We start from the raw sequence: 21,094 nt of genomic DNA, 5'->3' as shown, positions 1-21,094 counted from the left end.
TCCGGAGGTGGCAGCGCTGCGCACAGTCACGCATATACGCGTCATCTCGCGAGACGCGAGATGACGCGAGTATGCGCCCGCGCGTGCGCAGTTCGCGCCGGCATTTCTTCGAGAAGCATTTCGTCAGCAATTTTTAAAAAATCCAATCAAAGTGCCAGATAGCAGATCATATTTGTAAATATGATCTGTTATATGGCTGCCTGCTCCTCTGCTGGTTCTTTTCGTCGGTTGGATCCAGCAGAGGAGCAGGCTTCACAGTGAGTACACCAACACTACACACTTAGCCCCTGATCACCCCCCTGAACCCCAATTAACCCTTTGATCACCTCTTTGATCACCCCTGTCAATCACAAGTGAAAAGAAAAAAGTGATCAGTGCAAACTGTCACTTTTTTTTTCACTGTTATTGACCGTTAGGTTTTAGGTATAGTTTAGGTCCCTTGGTTAGGTAGTTAGCGATCAGTTAGCGCCCAGCCCACCGCACCGCAGTCCGTTATTCGCTGATTAGCGTATCGCTAATCAGCATTTGTACTTTTATAGTATCTGAAAGTGATCAAAACTGATCACGGTCAGATCTATAATAGTACTAGTGTCACTTTAGCTCGCCCTCCACCCAAAACGCAGTGTTTGCCCGATCAGGCCTGATCGGTCGCCCACACGTGCGTTCGCCCACACCCGCCCCACCGCAGTGACAAAAAATAAAATTTTTTTTGATCACTGCACATTCACTTTACACGCACTGCAGCGATAAAAAAATCAGTTTTGATATTTTTTATCGACCGCAGCGGCCTCCGGTACTTCGCTAGCCTCCCCTTTGTAAGACAGGCTTGCTTTTTTTTTCTTGGGTAGTCTCAGGGAATACCCCTAAATTTAGTTGCCCACATGTCAAACAGGGGGTATTCTTCTGAAGAGGCCTACAGGCTTCTGACCCAGTCGGATGAGGAGTGGGAACCCTCATCTGATGAATCCAGCGGGTCAGAATACGAACCTGTAGAAAGCAGTGGCTCTCTGACCCAAAGTTCGGACGAGGAGGCTGAGGTCCCTGATACCACCAGGCGTACCCGGCCCCGTGTCGCTAGACCGCAGGTTGCGCAGGATCCGCTTCAAGAGCAGCAGAGTGGGGCTGGTGCTGTCGGATTACGTGGTGAGGCATACACCAGCAGCCCAGCCCTCCCTGGACCTAGTACCAGCACTGCCGTACAACCTGGTGAAGTAGCGAGCACCAGAAGGGCAGTTGAAGCTGGTACGGTGGCACGTGCAGTAGTGACCCCGTCGCAGCCACCGCAAAGACGTGCCCGTAGAGCCCCTAGAATCCCAGAGGTGCTGGCAAACCCTGATTGGCAGTCCCCAACTTCAGCCGCACCTGTAGTTTTCCCTTTCACTGCCCAGTCTGGAGTTCGGGTTGAGACGGCTCAGATCGGTTCGGCCCTGGGATTTTTTGAGCTGTTCTTGACTGCGGAGCTTTTAGACTTAGTCGTGGCAGAGACAAACCGGTATGCCACACAATTTATCACCGCTAACCCGGGAAGCTTTTATGCCCAGCCTTTCCGGTGGAAACCAGTCCAAGTTTCCGAACTTAAAACTTTTCTGGGCCTCCTCCTCAACATGGGCCTGACAAAAAAACATGAATTGCGGTCATATTGGTCCACGAACCCGATTCATCACATGCCCATGTTCTCTGCTGCCATGTCCAGGGCACGTTTTGAGGCCATCCTGCGGTTCCTGCACTTTAGTGACAACACCGCCTCCCGTCCCAGGGGCCACCCTGCTTTTGACCGGCTCCACAAAATTCGGCCCCTCATAGACCATTTCAACCAGAAATTTGCAGATATTTATACCCCAGAGCAAAACATCTGCATAGACGAGTCCCTGATACATTTTACCGGGCGCCTTGGCTTCAAGCAATACATCCCAAGCAAGCGCGCCCGGTATGGGGTCAAATTGTATAAGCTCTGTGAAAGGGCCACAGGCTATACCCACAAATTTCGGGTCTATGAGGGAAAAGATCAGACCCTGGAGCCGGTCGGTTGCCCTGACTACCTGGGGAGCAGTGGGAAGACAGTTTGGGACTTGGTGTCACCCTTATTCGGCAAGGGGTACCATCTTTATGTGGACAATTTTTACACAAGTGTGGCCCTCTTTAGGCATTTGTTTCTAGAACGGATTGGCGCCTGTGGTACCGCGCGAACTAGTCGCGCGGGCTTCCCCCAACGGCTCGTTACCACCCATCTTGCAAGGGGGCAGAGGGCCGCACTGTGTAACGAAGAACTGCTCGCGGTGAAATGGAGAGACAAGCGTGACGTTTACATGCTCTCCTCCATTCACGCAGACACGACAATACAAATTGAGCGAGCAACCCGTGTCATTGAAAAGCCCCTCTCAGTCCACGACTATAACCTCCACATGGGAGGGGTCGACTTCAATGACCAGATGTTGTCTCCGTATTTAGTTTCCCGACGCACCAGACGCTGGTATAAGAAGGTGTCTGTATATTTAATTCAATTGGCTCTGTACAATAGTTTTGTTCTCTACAGTAAGGCTGGGAGAACTGGATCCTTCCTCAAATTTTAGGAAGAGATCATTGAGAACCTCCTGTATCCAGGAGGTTCCGTGGCCCCAACCACCAGTGTAGTTAGCCGTCTACACGAGCGACATTTCCCCAATGTCGTTCCTGGTACCTCAACCCAACCGTCACCCCGAAAAAGATGTCGTGTCTGTAGCAGGAGTGGAATAAGGCGTGACACCCGTTATTTCTGTCCTGACTGTCCGGACCACCCTGCCCTATGCTTTGGAGAGTGTTTCCGGAAGTACCACTCACAGGTACACTATTAGCATAGGGATCATCTCACCAGGACAGGCACACAGGGCTATTAGGGCCCATTCACTCACTGCTGCTGCAAACGTCTCCTTTCACATGGGACAAAGTGCATAACGCACTTCGCCACATCTTTGGGCGATTTGCGCTTTGCACATTGACCCATGGGGAAGGAGAGGTTTGTTCTATAAAGGTAAAAAAACAAAAAAAAAAACAAAAAAAAAAACAGGTAAGCAAACAGGTTAATGTTTAGTTCCAAAAGTTAAAGTTACATGTTCTGTTCCAAAGTTAATAAAATTATTGCGTTGTGGCCTGTTTTTTTCTTTTTTTTTTTTTTTGTCTTTTTACCTTCCAGGTGGACCAACCGATCTACTAGCTGCAGCACCGATGTGCATTCTGACAGAAGCATTGCGCTGCTGTCAGATTACACGCAAGTCGGTGTATGCGGCGCTGCAAGACGAGATTTCTACTCTGCAGTGACAGATACGTTTGCCGAGGCATACGAGCTGAGGAGGAGGCGGCGTTCCTATGCTTTGGCAAGCACTTTGTATGTATATATATATATAAAAAAAAATATCCCGGCAATGATTTATTCATCCACATCGATTGATGCGAATGGAGAAATCTGGTTTGCCAGGGCATACGAGCTAAGTGGGTATGGATGTAGGGCGGAGCTCCTATGTCCTGGCAGACGCCTTTCCCCTCCATTTTTTTTTTTGGCAGAGATTTTTTCATCCACATTGATCGATGCGAATGAAGAAATCTGTGCCGTTCATTTTTTTCTTTCAGCCCAGAGGCTGAACGGAAAAAAAAAACTCATTACCTGTATGCTCAATATAAGGAGAATAGCAGAAACTCCTAATGCTGGCCATACATGTAATGATTGCGGAGACCCTCAAATGCCAGGGCAGTACAAACACCCCACAACTGACCCCATTTTGGAAAGAAGACACCCCAAGGTATTTGCTGAGGGGCATATTGAGTCCATGAAAGATTGAAATTTTTGTCCTAAGTTAGCGGAAAGTGAGACTTTGTGAGAAAAAACAAAAAAAAATCAATTTTCGCTAACTTATGCGAAAAAAAAAAAAATTCTTTGAACTTGCCAGGCCCCTCATTGGATACCTTGGGGTGTCTTCTTTCCAAAGTGGGGTCACATGTGGGGTATTTATACTGCCCTGGCTTTTTAGGGGCCCTAAAGCGTGAGAAGAAGTCTGGGATCCAAATGTCTAAAAATGCCCTCCTAAAAGGAATTTGGGCCCCTTTGCGCATCTAGGCTGCAAAAAAGTGTGACACATCTGGTATCGCCGTACTCAGGAGAAGTTGGGGAATGTGTTTTGGGGTGTCATTTTACATATACCCATGCTGGGTGAGAAAAATATCTTGGTCAAATGCCAACTTTGTACAAAAAAATGGGAACAGTTGTCGTTTGCCAAGATATTTCTCTCACCCAGCATGGGTATATGTAAAATGACACCCCAAAACACATTCCCCAACTTCTCCTGAGTACGGCGATACCAGATGTGTCACACTTTTTTGCTGCCAAGGTGGGCAAAGGGGCACATATTCCAAAGTGCACCTTTCGGATTTTGCAGGGCATTTTTTACACATTTTGATTGCAAGGTACTTCTCACACATATGGGCCCCTAAATTGCCAGGGCAGTATAACTACGCCACAAGTGACCCCATTTTGGAAAGAAGACACCCTAAGGTATTCCGTGAGGGGCACGGCGAGTTCCTAGAATTTTTTATTTTTTGTCACAAGTTAGCAGAAAATGATGATTTTTTTTTTTTCTCTTTTTTCCTTACAAAGTCTCATATTCCACTAACTTGCGACAAAAAATAAAAAATTCTAGGAACTCGCCATGCCCCTCACGGAATACCTTGGGGTGTCTTCTTTCCAAAATGGGGTCACTTGTGGCGTAGTTATACTGCCCTGGCAATTTAGGGGCCCAAATGTGTGAGAAGTACCTTGCAATCAAAATGTGTAAGAAATGACCGGTGAAATCCGAAAGGTGCACTTTGGAATATGTGCCCCTTTGCCCACCTTGGCTGCAAAAAAGTGTGACACATCTGGTATCGCCGTACTCAGGAGAAGTTGGGGAATGTGTTTTGTGGTGTCATTTTACATATACCCATGCTGGGTGAGAGAAATATCTTGGCAAACGACAACTTTTCCCATTTTTTTGTACAAAGTTGGCATTTGACCAAGATATTTTTCTCACCCAGCATGGGTATATGTAAAATGACACCCCAAAACACATTCCCCAACTTCTCCTGAGTACGGCGATACCAGATGTGTCACACTTTTTTGCAGCCAAGGTGGGCAAAGGGGCACATATTCCAAAGTGCACCTTTCGGATTTCACCGGTCATTTCTTACACATTTTGATTGCAAGGTACTTCTCACACATTTGGGCCCCTAAATTGCCAGGGCAGTATAACTACGCCACAAGTGACCCCATTTTGGAAAGAAGACACCCCAAGGTATTCCGTGAGGGGCATGGCGAGTTCCTAGAATTTTTTATTTTTTGTCGCAAGTTAGTGGAATATGAGACTTTGTAAGGAAAAAAGAGAAAAAAAAAAATCATCATTTTCTGCTAACTTGTGACAAAAAATAAAAAATTCTAGGAACTCGCAGTGCCCCTCACGGAATACCTTAGGGTGTCTTCTTTCCAAAATGGGGTCACTTGTGGCGTAGTTATACTGCCCTGGCAATTTAGGGGCCCAAATGTGTGAGAAGTACCTTGCAATCAAAATGTGTAAGAAATGACCGGTGAAATCCGAAAGGTGCACTTTGGAATATGTGCCCCTTTGCCCACCTTGGCAGCAAAAAAGTGTCACACATGTGGTATCGCCGTACTCAGGAGAAGTTGGGGAATGTGTTTTGGGGTGTCATTTTACATATACCCATGCTGGGTGAGAAAAATATCTTGGTCAAATGCCAACTTTGTATAAAAAAATGAGAAAAGTTGTCGTTTGCCAAGATATTTCTCTCACCCAGCATGGGTATATGTAAAATGACACCCCAAAACACATTCCCCAACTTCTCCTGAGTACGGCGATACCACATGTGTGACACTTTTTTGCTGCCAAGGTGGGCAAAGGGGCACATATTCCAAAGTGCACCTTTCGGATTTTGCAGGGCATTTTTTACACATTTTGATTGCAAGGTACTTCTCACACATTTGGGCCCCTAAATTGCCAGGGCAGTATAACTACCCCACAAGTGACCCCATTTTGGAAAGAAGACACCCCAAGGTATTCTGTGAGGGGCATGGTGAGTTCCTAGAATTTTTTATTTTTTGTCGCAAGTTAGTGGAATATGAGACTTTGTAAGAAAAAAAATAAAATAATAAAATCATCATCATTTTCCGCTAACTTGTGACAAAAAATAAAAAGTTCTATGAACTCACTATGCCCATCAGCGAATACCTTAGGGTGTCTACTTTCCGAAATGGGGTCATTTGTGGGGTAGTTATACTGTTTGGGCATTGTAGAACCTCAGGAAACATGACAGGTGCTCAGAAAATCAGAGCCGTTTCAAAAAGCGGAAATTCACATTTTTGTACCATAGTTTGTAAATGCTATAACTTTTACCCAAACCATTTTTTTTTTGCCCAAACATTTTTTTTTAATCAAAGACATGTAGAACTATAAATTTAGCGAAAAATTTATATATGGATGTCGTTTTTTTTGCAAAATTTCACAGCTGAAAGTGAAAAATGTCATTTTTTTGCAAAAAAATCGTTATATTTTGATTAATAACAAAAAAAGTAAAAATGTCAGCAGCAATAAAATACCACCAAATGAAAGCTCCATTAGTGAGAAGAAAAGGAGGTAAAATTCATTTGGGTGGTAAGTTGCATGACCGAGCGATAAACGGTGAAAGGAGTGTAGTGCCGAAGTGTAAAAAGTGGCCTGGTCATGAAGGGGGTTTCACCTAGCGTGGCTGAAGTGGTTAAGGAAACCTCGGCACTGAGTTGGCTCTCCCCCAAAGTGCTGTGGAAGGGGGGCAGAACCGGTCATACCCCGAAACACCGCAGGCGCAGCAACAGGTGTCGGGGTAGACTCTGGCGCAACAACCGGAGCGGCAGTAGGAGCGGGCCCAGGAGCGACAACCGACCCATCGGCAACGGAAGCTAAATGAGCCGTGTGTTCAAGCAGGGTTTGCAACGCCACAGCGAACCGACCCAACAGGTGATCCTGCTGATCAAGTCTGGCAACCAGCGTAGGTAGCGAGGATGGCCCTGTACCGTCAGAATTCATAGCTTGGTCCTAATGTCATTTAGAACCAGACGTACAACAAGAGATGAGTGGAAATAAGAAGGCTTTATTGAAAATAAAGCTGTAAGGCAAAAGTCCAAACGGATGGCTAAACCGAAGCAGGGTCTTGCGAAACCAGAGATCAGGAACCAGAAGGGTAGTCAGACGAAGCCAGGATCAGGAACCAACAGGGTAGTCAGACGAAGCCAGGATCAGGAATCAGCAGGGTAGTCAGACGAAGCCAGGATCAGGAACCAGAAGCAGCAGCAGTCTTAGAAGCATGTGAGCACAGGAGGACCAAGCAGGGAACTGAAGCCACAGACCTCCTATATATATGAGCTAGGCATCCAGCTCCTCCCAGTGGGAAGGAGGAGCCGCAGGGTGGGAGGCTACAAGAAACCCAGAAACCAAGATGGCCGCCAGCACATGTCAAACGAAGGAGAACAGCAAGGAGGTAAGACCATGACAGCCGTCACACGAGGTAAGCAGGCTGAGTGCTCCTCCAGCCCGACATCTTTGGCAAGCGCTTGTTCCCCCAGGATATCGGATGGTGGAAGCTCGAATCACCAGAGCCCCCAGGGCTCTCCTCAACACTCCGGAACGGGTGAGAGCATGATAAATATCGATACGGGGGTAGGATCGGGGCATGACATACCTGCTTCAGGCGGCCGTGCAGCGCTTAGATCCCCTACAACGAGCCCGGCAAAACAGAGGCCTAGGCTTCAGGATCCAACTGCAGCAAGCTATGAGCCAAGCGAATCCCCGAGCCTCCATGATGTGGGGACCCTTAAGGAGGTGCTTCACCAGTTCCCAACGGACGACAGGCCGGCGTCCAGCGTTTTACTTAAAGATATGTTTTTAGCCTTTAATCACTCGGTCACCTCTCACATGTCGCAGCTGCTACAGCCCCTTCAACGGGATGTTACTGACCTGAAAAGCCGAGTCCAGCATGTAGAGCATAAAATGGGTGAATTTGCAGGGTCACACAATAGCCTCATAGACTCACATGATGTCCAGTCTGAGGAAATCGCGTACCTTAAAGCAAAAGTGGCAGATTTAGAGGACCGATCCCGCAGAAACAACCTGAAACTGCGAGGTGTACCGGAGTCAGTTCCAACTTCGGACCTACAAGATTACATCAAAAGGCTAATTACAATTCTTTTGCCTAATAGCACCGAACAGGATCTCATTATAGATCGGGCCCACAGAATTGCGAAACCGAAGCACTTGCCTGATGATACGGCCTGAGATGTTTTAGCCCCTATCCATTTCTTCCACATTAAAGAAGGGACCCTGATGGCGGCAAGGAAAATCACCACCTTACCGTATCCGTACCAGCAGGTGAAGTTATTTGCGGACTTATCGATAGCAACCCTTCAGTTACGCCGTACGCTTGCCCCTATCACCTTGGCGCTGCGGTCACATTCCATCTTGTACAGGTGGGGATATCCAGTAAAGCTGCTGGTCCAGAAAAATGCTGACAACTATCCGCTCGGTGGAGGAAGGGAAAGAAGTGCTAGCCAAGTAGAACATTACAGTAGAGGATGTTCCAATGATAAATCAGCACCAGCATTTACCTGAAGAAGGAGAATGGCACCATGTGGAAAACCGTAGACAGAGGAAACATCGCTGAAAGGTTCTTCAAATACCCTGCTTTCAGAAGGAGCGGGGTCTTGTTCTACCTATTAGGTTTATCCAGGTGGTAGGCATGACTGTTCTCCCCCAAACTGGATCACAAGGGGTTTTGAGTTGTAACCCTTGTGCTACTTTATTCCTGCCCCATTGCCTGGGCAGAAAATTTTGGTTCACACTGTTATTGTTTATTTCTTTTTACTATTATTTTCTTTGTAGGTCATGTCCCAGTTCCACATCCAGGCTGAATGTATTGCGATTACTGATGTATGGTTCCCTCCACGTTATCCGTGCGTCTTCTTATTGGCATATCTCTATTAGACAAGATGGTGATTAAGATAGTTTCCCTAAATGTTCAGGGATTAAATAGCCCATTTAAGAGGCGGATGATGTGGAGGGAAGCCCTTTCGTCTAAATGTGATGTATTTTGCGCGCAAGAGACGCACATTGATGAAGCAGATAAAGGAAGGTTAAGGCACCCAACTTTCCCAACGTTAATTCACTCTCATGGTTTGAGGAAAAAAAAGAGGAGTGCTTTTAGCGATTAAAAATTCAGTTGCACATACAGAGAAAAAAACTGTGGTAGATGAAGGGGGCCGCTACATTATACATATATGCTATATCAATAATTTACTTCATACAATTGTGGGAGTATATGCCCCAAATGTTTGGCCTCTGAGATTTCTGAATAGAGTATTCAAAAAAGTACAGACCTTAAAAGAAGGTAGAGTTATAATCTGTGGGGACTTCAATATGGTTCCTGATCCGTACCAAGACTCTTCCTCTGTTGCAAGAATCAGTCCCGCCTCCCTTGCTCAGTCACTAATGGCTAACTCCTTGTTTGATATATGGCGTATTCACCATGCATCTGAAAAGGATTTTTCCTATTACTCGCCTGCTCATAAATCATATTCCCGCATCAATCTGATCTTAGTCGACAGAGCCTCCTTGGCGGCGTCCAAAAGTTCCTCCATTGGGACAATTACTTGGTCGGATCATGCCCCAGTATCTTTGGAACTGACAGAGGAATTTACCCTCCCTCCGAAACCCTTATGGAGAGCCAATGAATTTATATTAGCCAACAACAAATATCACCTGGAGGTAGCAGCTGCTTTAGAAGAATATTTCAAATTTAATGCTAATTCGGGACCAAATCCCACAATAGTATGGACGGCCCATAAGGCGTACATTAGGGGCATATTACTGAAGCTGGGACATAGACATAAAAGGTTAAGAGAGAAACATCAGACCAATATCATAACACAAATCCAAGCTGTGGAAGCACAAAACAAGTCCTCTCCCTCAGTTGAACTCTCTGACAAGCTTAGACTCCTTAGACTTCAACTTAGAGAAAGTTACTTGCATTCCTATGAACTCTCGCTCAAAAGAATAAAAGCCAGATATTATTCGCAAGCTAATAAAGCAGGAACATTGTTGGCGAGTAGGGTAAAAGCAAGATCATTAAAATCAAAGATAGCATTCTTATGGGATTCATCTAAATCACACAAATTATATGACCCAAAAGCCATAGCTAACAGATTTAGGTCTTACTACTTACAATTGTATAACCTGAAGGATGAATCAGGATTCATCCCCGTCTCCTCAGATGATATTGAGAACTTCTTGAGCTCATTGGCTATCCCCTCCTTAGATGAAGTCCATAAAGCTTCCCTCTCGGACCCTATATCGCAGGAAGAGATTTTCAGAGTAATCAAAGGTCTGCCACATAACAAAAGCCCTGGCCCAGATGGTCTCCCAAACTCGTATTATAAGATATTTGCTGAAAGCCTACTCCCTCATCTACATGCTGCCATGTCTCGTGCCATGACATCCGGAAATATGCCTAAAGAGATGCTAGAGGCGGTTATTGTACTCTGCCAAAACCAGGAAAGGAACCTTCAGTCCCGCAAAACTTCCGTCCTATTTCTTTACTGAACACAGATCTGAAAATGTATGCAAAGATTCTGGTGGCCCGGTTAGCTGATATCATCCCTACCTTAATAGCCCCAGATCAAGTAGGGTTTGTGAAAGGACGGCAAATCACTGATAACTCCAGGAGAGTCTTAAAGGGAACCTGTCACCGGGATTTTGTGTATAGAGCTGAGGACATGGGCTGCTAGATGGCCGCCAGCACATCTGCAATACCCAGTCCCCATAGCTCTGTGTGCTTTTATTGTGTAAAAAAACTGATTTGAAACATATGCAAATGAACCTGAGATGAGTCCTTTCCCTGACTCATCTCACATACAGGACTCATCTCAGGTTCATTTGCATATGTATCAAATCTTTTTTTTTTTTTACACAATAAAAGCACACAGAGCTATGGGGACTGGGTATTGCAGATGTGCTAGCGGCCATCTAGCAACCCATGGCCTCAGCTCTATGCACAAAATCCCGGTGACAGGTTCCCTTTAAATCTGATTGATTTTGTGAACAGAACGAGAACACCGACGGTTTTGGTCACATTGAATGCTGAGAAGGCCTTCGACCGAGTTAACTGGTCATTTGTCTTCTCAGTACTCCATAAAATGGGCTTCCCTGAGCCCATATTACAAGCTATACGGATTCTGTACTCTGGCCCTTAGGCCCGTGTTCTGACTAATGGGGTGTTATCTGATCCGTTCGCATTGTCCAATGGCACGAGACAGGGTTGCCCCCTATCGCCACTAATATTCATAGTCTCCCTGGAACCCTTGGCGCAGGCAATCCGACAAGAGACAGAGGTGGCAGGAGTCAAAATTGGTGGCAGGCAGCATTGTATATCTTTGTACGCGGATGACATAATTTTATCATTAACAAATCCTAAGGTGTCATTGATGAAAGTTATGAATATCATACGCTCTTATGGAGCCCTTTCATACTACAAAATAAATTAGAGTAAATCTCAGGCCCTTCCTCTAGGGATCTCAGCGGAAACATTGACCCAAATGAAAAGAGAATTCGCCTTGGATTGGCAGGAGTTTATGGTTCAATATTTGGGTTTCAAGGTAACAGCCACTCCCCAAGAGTTATATAAAGCAAACTTCCCACCTCTTTTACAGTCTCTACAACCAGAATTGAATCAGATGGCCAAATCGAATTTATCTTGGCTGGGACGCATCGCAGCGTTTCAACAACATTCACTCCCAAAGTTATTGTACCTATTCCGTACCATCCCCATTCCAATTCAGGTGTCCTTCTTTAACTCAGCCAATAAAATGTTTAATAGCTTCATCTGGGGAAAGACTAGGCCAAGAATAGCAAGAAGTATCATGTATAGACATAAAAGATCTTGGGGACTAGGATTGCCCAATATATATGACTATTTCTTAGCTTCCAGAATTAACCAACTCAAGGATTGGTGGAAGGGAGAAGAGGGAAAACATTGGGTGCACATTGAGCAGTCACAAATCCCAGGAAGCAATTTGCGGGCCCTCCACATGGCTGCACTACATGATAGTTATTTAGGCATCCATCCTGCATATTATGTCTCTACCTCCCTAGCTTTATGGAAAACATATCATGACAAAAGTACAAACGGACCGATCTCTTTAGCTTATCTCACTCCTATTGAATCCCTTCAATGCTTATCCACAGATCTAAACATGAAGGGCTGGAAAGATAGTGGAGTGGGAACAGTAGCAGATATTGTGTCAGGGTCAACCTTGAAATCATTTGACACTGTTATGCGAACTTTTAACATACCTCAAAAAGAAGTCTTTTCTTATCTTAAAATAAGACATACACTGGGGAATAACCCAACCTTTAGCCTTAGAGGTCATACTCAACTGCTAATTAGATGGTCTGCAGCGAATTCAGTATTTTCTGGAATAAGATTCCTATACATGTTTTTAGGGGATAAGGACAAATTTCTCAGAACGGCTCCACTCTTGGCTTGGGAAGCTGATTTGAAGCAATCATTCACTCTTGCACAATGGTCAGCTGCAAACAAAATCGCCATTTCAACCCTTAAAGGGCTTCTGTCAGCCCACTAAACCCTTTTTTTTTTTCCCGTTAATATTAATCCCTACACTGCAAGCTCCCTGTACATATGCTAAATATTCATTTTCGTTCAGTAGATATTGTTAAAAATCAAGTTTTATAATATGTAAAATTACCTTGCTACCAGCAAGTAGGGCGGCTACTTGCTGGTAGCAGCCGCATCCTCCTCTCATCATGACGCCCCCTCCGCCGTTTGATTTACAGGGCCAGGGAACGGGATCGTTCTCTGCTGGCCCTGTTTGAATTCAAAATATTGCGCCTGCGCCGTACCTGTCTTTAATCAGCGCAGGCGCACTGAGAGGCGGCCGCTCCATCCTCAATGCGCCTGCGCCGGGTGTAGATGTGATGTCATCGGCGCAGGCGCATTGAGGATGGAGCGGCCGGGAGAGCGGCCGCCTCTCAGTGCGCCTGCGCCGATTAAAGAAAGGTACGGCGCAGGCGCGATGTTTTGAATTCAAACAGGGCCAGCAGAGAACGAACCCGTTCCCTGGCCCTGTCAATCAAACGGCGGAAGGGGCGTCATGATGAGAGGAGGATGCGGCTGCTACCAGCAAGTAGCCGCCCTACTTGCTGGTAGCAAGGTAATTTACATATTATAAAACTTGATTTTTAACAATATCTACTGAATGAAAATGAATATTTAGCATATGTACAGGGAGCTTGCAGTGTAGGGATTAATATTAACGGGGGGGAAAAAAAAGGGTTTAGTGGGCTGACAGAAGCCCTTTAAATGCTCCTCTCACCTGGAGGCATACATTAAAACTACACTTAGATGGTACTTTACTCCAGTTAGACTACACGCAATTTTCCCCAATGTAAGCGAGCAATGTTGGAGGGGGTGTGGTTGTAAAGGGACATTGATACACATTCTGTGGTCATGTTCGAGGATTTATGCTCTATGGATGCAAGTATTTACTAAGATCTCTGGGATTGTGGGCCACCGGATCTCTCCAGACCCTGCTCTAGCTTTGCTTCTTATAGATCTAGACAAACTACCATCCAAATATAGGGTCATCATAATCCACTTACTGATTACTACTAAAATTTAAATCGCAAAAAAATGGAAAAGTGATAATATACCTGATATACGGGAGATTATTAGTATGGTAGATACGACAAGATCTTATGAGTATTTGTTAGCACACCAGTCCTTTCAAGTCCCTAGACATACTCGGACATGGGAGGTTTGGAGGGGTCTGAGCCTTACAATGCCAGAAAGATTGGGATTGGGTTAGGAGCTGGAGGGGAATGTCATGGTACGGAGGGTATAGAATTATTTATGCAACCTTGCTGATGTCGACAGATGTATAGCGTAGCTGGCGTGCATAAGTATGTATATCAATAGAGATATGTGGACATGACTTAGAATGTGTTATGTTTTGTTATGATTTGTATTATTTTTTAGCAAATATTCAGTAGATCTGGACATGTTCTTTAATAAGCCAATTGCTTGCTTTGATTTTGATTTTGTTTTCCTTTGAATTTATCCTATCAAAAGATGATCTGGAGTATTACTTATTGCTTAAAACTTATTGTAATTTCTAGCAAATGATGCTATGTAATTTGAGTAATTACTTTTGACAATAAAAAATTATTGAAAGGAAAAAACAGAAAAAACAGAACGAGGGTTAGGGTCTCAAAAGTATAAATAGTTGCCAAATGATGGATATATATACCGTACTTTTCGTTTTATAAGACGCACTTTTTTTCCTCCAAAGGAAAACGAATGCGACACAAATTAGGTGGCTCAGGAGCTCTCACTAACAGTTGGGTAGGCTGGCGGCTTCACTGAAGGCTTCTGCCGCCAGCCCGCGCTTCCTTGACAAGACCATATTGAGGGCGGCTCTACGCTATTATAGTAAGCGTACTTTCACACTAGCGTTCAATACCGGAAAAAAACACATCAGTTTTGTCCTAATGCACGCTGAATGGAAAGCAATCCGTTCACTATACATCAGGATGTCTTCCGTCCCGTGCCTTGTACAGTATTTGACCGGACAAAATACTGCAGCTCACGGAACAATACCGCACTTGCCGAATCCGGCATTCATTTTCATAGAGATGTATTAATGCCGGATCCTGTACCAAGTGTTCTGGAAATTGCCACATCGCCGGATCCGGTTTTCCGGTCTGCGCATTCGCCGGGATATAGGAGGAGCTAGTTTCGCTTTTGATCTTTGAAATATTTTTTATACCAGATCTGTTATTCTACATGAAACAGATCTGGTATATCACTGGATCCGTCTAACGGGAAAAAAAAGCTATCCATTTTTATATGGCTTGCCGGATCGGATTCTAACAACGCTAGTGTGAAAGTACCCTAAGCTGTTGGGCGGGTGGCTTCACTTACTGCGTACTGCTACCGCCAGTCCGCACATCCATCATGCCATCATTCTCCTGAGCCCACCATTGGGCGGGCTGGCGGCTTCAATGAATGTGCTCTGCTGCCACCAGCCCGCACTTCATTAGTCCTGCTGATTGGTGGTGAGCTCACTGGTGCTGCCCAAACCTCCACCAATCAGCTTCCTTCCAATTTCCCGCTGTACCAGCTCTGCTCCTGCTGTGTACAGCGGTTTTGTAGACCCAGTCCCTGGGTGAGTGGAGTTCAGGGCAATATAAAAATTACTTTAAATATGCCATATATGACTATAACCCCTTTCATTCATACGTATCCACCCATGTACTGCAGTATATGAGTGGATTCTTATGGATGAGGGGGGTTATAGTCATATTTAATATAAAAACATGCCAATTACAGAACAGTCCCTGGATAGTGTTTATATTTATTCTGACTATAACTCCCCTCATCCATGAGAATATACCAATGTACAGTACCTACAATGATGATTGCGGTTACAATCACATAAGTGTCATCCACAGATCCCTCATAACAGTGCGTCATCCACAGATCCCCCATGACAGTGTCACCCACAGATTCCCATAACAGTGTCATCCACAGATGCACCATAAGTGTGTCATCCACTGATGCACCATAAGTGTGTCATCCACGCATCCCCCCATAACAGTGCATCATCCACAGACCCCCATTAGTTCAAAACCCACCAAAAGCACACAATTTGGTTCAAACAATTTTTTTTCTTATATTCCTCCTCAAAAACCTAGTTGCGTCTTATCATCAGGTGCGTCTTATAAAGCGAAAAATACAGTAAATAGAATATTATGAATGAACAAATATAGAAAAATAAAATGAATAAAATTATGTACAAAAATCGAACGATTATATATTCATGTAAAATCAAATCAAACAAAATGCATTGACTCACTTCACTGGGGAGGTGGTCTGTAGGATAAAGCTCAAGACACCCACAGATTCAACCCTCCCTGGTCAGAATCGCATGTAGAGTATAAGGAAATGATGGCAGCCCAGGCGATGAAGCTTCTGATCGGTTCCTTTTATTAAAAATATTGGCTCAATTCGTTTCAGGGTATTATAGGTCCCTCCTTCCTCAAGAGCAATGTATAAAATAGTCATACCAGAACATCATTTAAAAAGAGTCTAATTTCCTGCACGGTTCGTGGGACCGGAAGTGAAGTTCAACGCTGAGCCCTTTCGGTATCTACAGTTGGAAAACATGTAGTCAATATTATAATAAGGAATAAATATTGGTTTTAATGTGCAAATAGTATACAGTATTAGGCATTTGGGGACTAATTAAAAGTATAGTTGGACTCAATAAACTGTGAAAATGGGTCTCTACCATATAGTGTTGTTCCACTACTGAAATGTGCATTCCGGCACATGCGTTCCACAGTGGAACGCAAATAGTCAAACCCACGCTAGGCAACAATTGTGCATTGGCTGTAATACTCTAAAAATATGTATATATGTAATAAAATAAGTGGTTAAACCATAAATTAAATGTGCTATTTGTTTTTCTATTTTGTAGATGAACTTACTGAAATATGAGATAGAAACTATTTGAGTTTATATGCTATATGGCCGGACTCCCCATACGTTCCATCTGTACAGTATAGATCTATTAACACATATTCTAACACATTTTCAGAAATCCATACAATAGTAGATCACATTATTATAGCAGTTAAAACTAGAGTTGAGCGGACACCTGGATGTTCGGGTTCAATGGATTCGGCCGAACTTCACCAAAAAGTTCGAGTTCGGGACCTGAACTTGACCCGAACTTGACCCCGGACCCAAACCCCATTGAAGTCAATGGGAACCCGAACTTTGGAGCACTAAAATGACTGCAAAAAAGTAATGGAAAGGGCTAGAGGGCTGCAAATGGTAGCAACATGTGGCTAAGAGCACGGCAAGTGCTCTGCAAACAAATATGTATAGGGAAATTACTGCAAATAACATAAAATACGTAAAAATCTAAAATAATAATCTTGATCTAGGACGAGGAGGTCCATATGGAGTAGGAGGTTGAGGAGGTGGTGGATGTTGTGTTGTAGGTGGAAGCAGTGGTGGAGGAGGAGGTAGCCAACACAGATTTTTGGTAATGTTTTTTTATTTTATTTAATTTTATTTTTGTTAAAATTTGGGTAGACCCCAAAATATTGGGAAATATAACCTGTGATAACCCCCTCCAGCCGTGCTAAACAAACGTTAAGACAATACACTGGCGGCAGGGCAGGCCAGCATCTCCAAGGCACAAAGGGCAAGCTCAGGCCATGTGCCCAATTTGGAGACCAAGAAGTTGAAAGGGGCAGACCCAACAGTCAGTACGTGTAGGCGTGTGCACACATACTGCTCAACCATGTCGCACGTCCCTGTGACGTCCACAATCCAATTGGATATCTTCTCTATCAACTTTCAATGTTCTTTTCTGTGCCTACCATGGTGATCACGGGTAGCGGGGAATCAGGGCTCCAGGCCGGAGAGGTAGCCTTTTAATGCATGAAATTAAATGTGATCGAGCGGAAATGTGCAACAAATTTTTGAAGCAGAAGCTTCCAAGTAAAGGAGGGGGTGCGCAGCGATTACCCACTCTCTACTTGGGGAGATAGTATAACAATAACAATACAGGACTCTTAAGATGCCCTGTTATTTGAATGATTAATAAAAAATTGCAGGGAATGTCTCTGGAGTATTTTAGATTTGGAAACGTTAGGCAGGAGAGGCCCTGCTGCCGCTTTGTTGACTCTAGATAACTTCTGCCTGATTGCACGTCCCCGTGACGTCCACGATCCAATTGGATATCTTCTCTATCAATTTTCGATGTTCTTTTCTATGCCTACCATGTTGATCACGGTTAGCAGCAAATCAGGGTTCCATGCCGGAGAGGGAGCATGAGAAAGGGATACCACATCCAAGGGAGGTCAATCGCTGCAATGTGATCAAGCTGCAATGTGGGACAAGTTTCATAAAGCAGAAGGACCAAATGAAAGGAGGGGGCGCGCATCAATTAAAGACAAATTTTAGAAATTTAAGTCCCTGTCACCTATGCAGAGCAGGGGTTTGTATACGGCAAAACCGTGTTCATGTCACCCACCAATTGAACAGACGATTTTACAAAAATGAGGTCCCTGTCACCTATGCAGAGCAGGGGTTTGTATATGGCAAAGTTGGTAAAATGTCACCTGAGAATGTAACAGATGCTTTTGCACCCTGCTCCCTCTTTTGCTGTGCTGGTGCCTCTGTGTGACCTCCGCCTCTTCCTACAAATTAGACAGGTCACTCTCATGACCTTGATTCCATGTGGGGTCTAGTATCTCATCATCCTTCACATCATCTTCACAACCCCTGCCCTCCTTGTCGGTCTGCAGACTGCAAAAAGCTGGCACCTGTGTTTTGTCATCATTAGAGACGTGTTGCGGTGGTCTTCCAATGTCCTCATCCTGAAACATAAGTGGTTGGGCATCAGCGCACTCAATCTCTTCCACTTCTGGTGCAGGACATGATGGCCATAAGCTGGTTTGGATGCCACCCTGCTGTGAACACAGTTCCTCCTCATCCATCTCCTCTTCCTCATCCTCCACCTTGTCATCCTCCAGAACTGTGCCCTGGCTGGACAATTGTGTACCTGGCATATGTTGCTGCAGGAACCCACCCTCAGAGCCACTTGTAAATGACTGGCCTGAAACCCTTGTAAATTAGCCCTCTTCCTCCTCCTCCTGTCCCAAATCCTCTTCCATCATCGCCCGAAGCGTTTTTTCAAGGAGGCATAGAAGTGGGATAGTAACGCTGAGCACTGCGTCATCGGCACTGGCCATGGTGGTGGAGTACTTGAAACAGCGCAAAAAGGCACACAGTTCTCTCATGGAGGCCCAGTCATTGGTGGTGAAGTGGTGCTGTTTCGCAGAGCGACTCACCCGTGCGTGCTGCAGCTGAAACTCCACTATAGCCTGCTGTTGCTCGCACAATCTGGCCAGCATGTGCAAGGTGGAGTTCCACCTTGTGGGCACATCGCATATGAGGCAGTGAGCGGGAAGGCCGAAGTCACTCAGCAGCGCTGACAGGCAAGTGGCAGGGTGAGAACGCCAAAAGGACGCACAGCCGGCCCACACTTTCTGCAGCAGCTCTGACATATTGGAGTAATTTTTATGGAATCTCTGCACCATCAAATTCAGGACAAGCACCAGGCAAGGGTTGCCGTCAAACCAGCTAGTCCCAGATCTGCTAAGAGATTTCACCCATTATCGCACACCGCCAGGCTGGGCTTGAGGCTCACTGGGTCCAACCACTCATCGGTCTGTTGTTCAATGCCGTCCACAGCTCCTGCGCGGTGTGGGGTTTGTCCCCCAAACAGATAAGTTTTAAAACTGCCTGCTGTCATTTACCCCTGTCTGTGCTGATGTTGGTGATGAAGGTGTTATGCTGACCGGATGAGGAGGTGGTAGAGGATGAGGAAGCGGAGCAGGAGGATGAAGCAACAGGAGGCAAAGAGAAGCGCCCTGCAATCCTCAGTGGTGGAAGGACATGCTCCAAACTGCTATCCGCCTCAGACCCAGCTGCCACTGCTTTTACCCAGTGTGCTGTTATGGAGATATAACGTCCCTGACCATGCTTACTGGTCCACATATCCATAGTTAGGTAGAGCTTGACATAGATGACGCTGCGCAGTGCACAACTGATTTTGTCCCCCACTTGGTTGTGCAGGGAAGGGATGGCTCGCCTGGAAAAGTAGTGGCGGCTGGGCACAACGTACTGTGGGACAGCCACTGCCATAAGGCCTTTAAAACTCTGTGTCCACCAGACGGAATGACAGCATTTCAAAGGTCAGCAATTTAGAAAGATGACCAGCTCACAAGAAGTCAATTACATCAAATTTAATCCCAACCTATAAAAACATGCCAGATATTGGCCAATCATACATATGCACTTTTTTATAGCGCTTGTGCGCTTCTACCCAATGTTGATAGTACGGTGACGTCTGTTGGCATACAGTCCAGGTATCGGCCGCTCCACGAATAGTCTCCGGTTACTAATGACACTGCGCGCCTGCACAGTGCGGCTTTCCGAATGCTGACTGTTCCACTTGTGATCTCTGGTTGTTAGCAGTACTGGGCATCTGCGCAATACACGGTTCCGGACGATAATCTAGCTTCACACTTGCGAATTTTCCACTTTTCAATTCCCGGTCATAGAAATGTTACACCAATTGTAACAGGGGTGCAGTCACTTTTCTAGCCAGACACGTTTCAAAACCGCATAGGTTTCTTCCTCAGTGGCAGTATATTGCCACAAAACCCAGACCGGACCGTGACTAATCATTCCATATACTAAACAATCCTATATCAAGTACTCATTCAATCATAAAATATAGGTTAATCACCTCATGTATATTAGTGTTGTACACTGCATACTAACATCATTAAATATGATAGTGATATTACATTATGTAAACATCGTATACAAAATCTTGATCCAGCAGACTTGGTTTTCATTGATGTGATGGCTGCATTCGGTGGGAGGGTGCAGGACGTGTCAATGCGTTGATAAAACAGCCTGGCATCGACACGTCGTGTACTCCTGCCACCGAACCATCTATAAGAACCCAAAGATTTTGAGTTCAGAATTGAGTCCCCTAGGTTCCAAATTCGTAGATCATTTTAGACTCGTACCTGGACATTTTAGATATAAAGTCGCCTCCTCTCCAGTCTTTCTTAACAGTCTGTAGAGCTGTGTACTTCAAGCCTGTTGGATCACTAGCATGGTGTATTTTAAAATGATTAGACAACACATGTTTATCTGTCAAGGGGTAGCGTCACGGGTATAAAGATAGAGCGGAGGTGCATCCCCTGAGCTGCCATCCAGTCCCCTGTCCCTGCATACTTTCACCACCCGCCCTAGGTGACGGGGAGCAACTCAGCGACAGTGCCTGACCTGAGTAAGTGCAAGCAGAGAGATAGAGACAGCAGGGAAGCGGACAGCCAATGAGAGGTATCACTCGAGCGGACAGAGAGGTAGAAAAAGCAAG

The sequence above is a fragment of the Bufo gargarizans genome, chromosome 1 (genome assembly GCF_014858855.1).
Source record: "Bufo gargarizans isolate SCDJY-AF-19 chromosome 1, ASM1485885v1, whole genome shotgun sequence".
NCBI classification, from domain to species: Eukaryota; Metazoa; Chordata; class Amphibia; order Anura; family Bufonidae; genus Bufo; species Bufo gargarizans.
The sequence above is the reverse complement of the archived record's forward strand: the minus strand, read 5'-3'. Positions refer to the sequence as shown.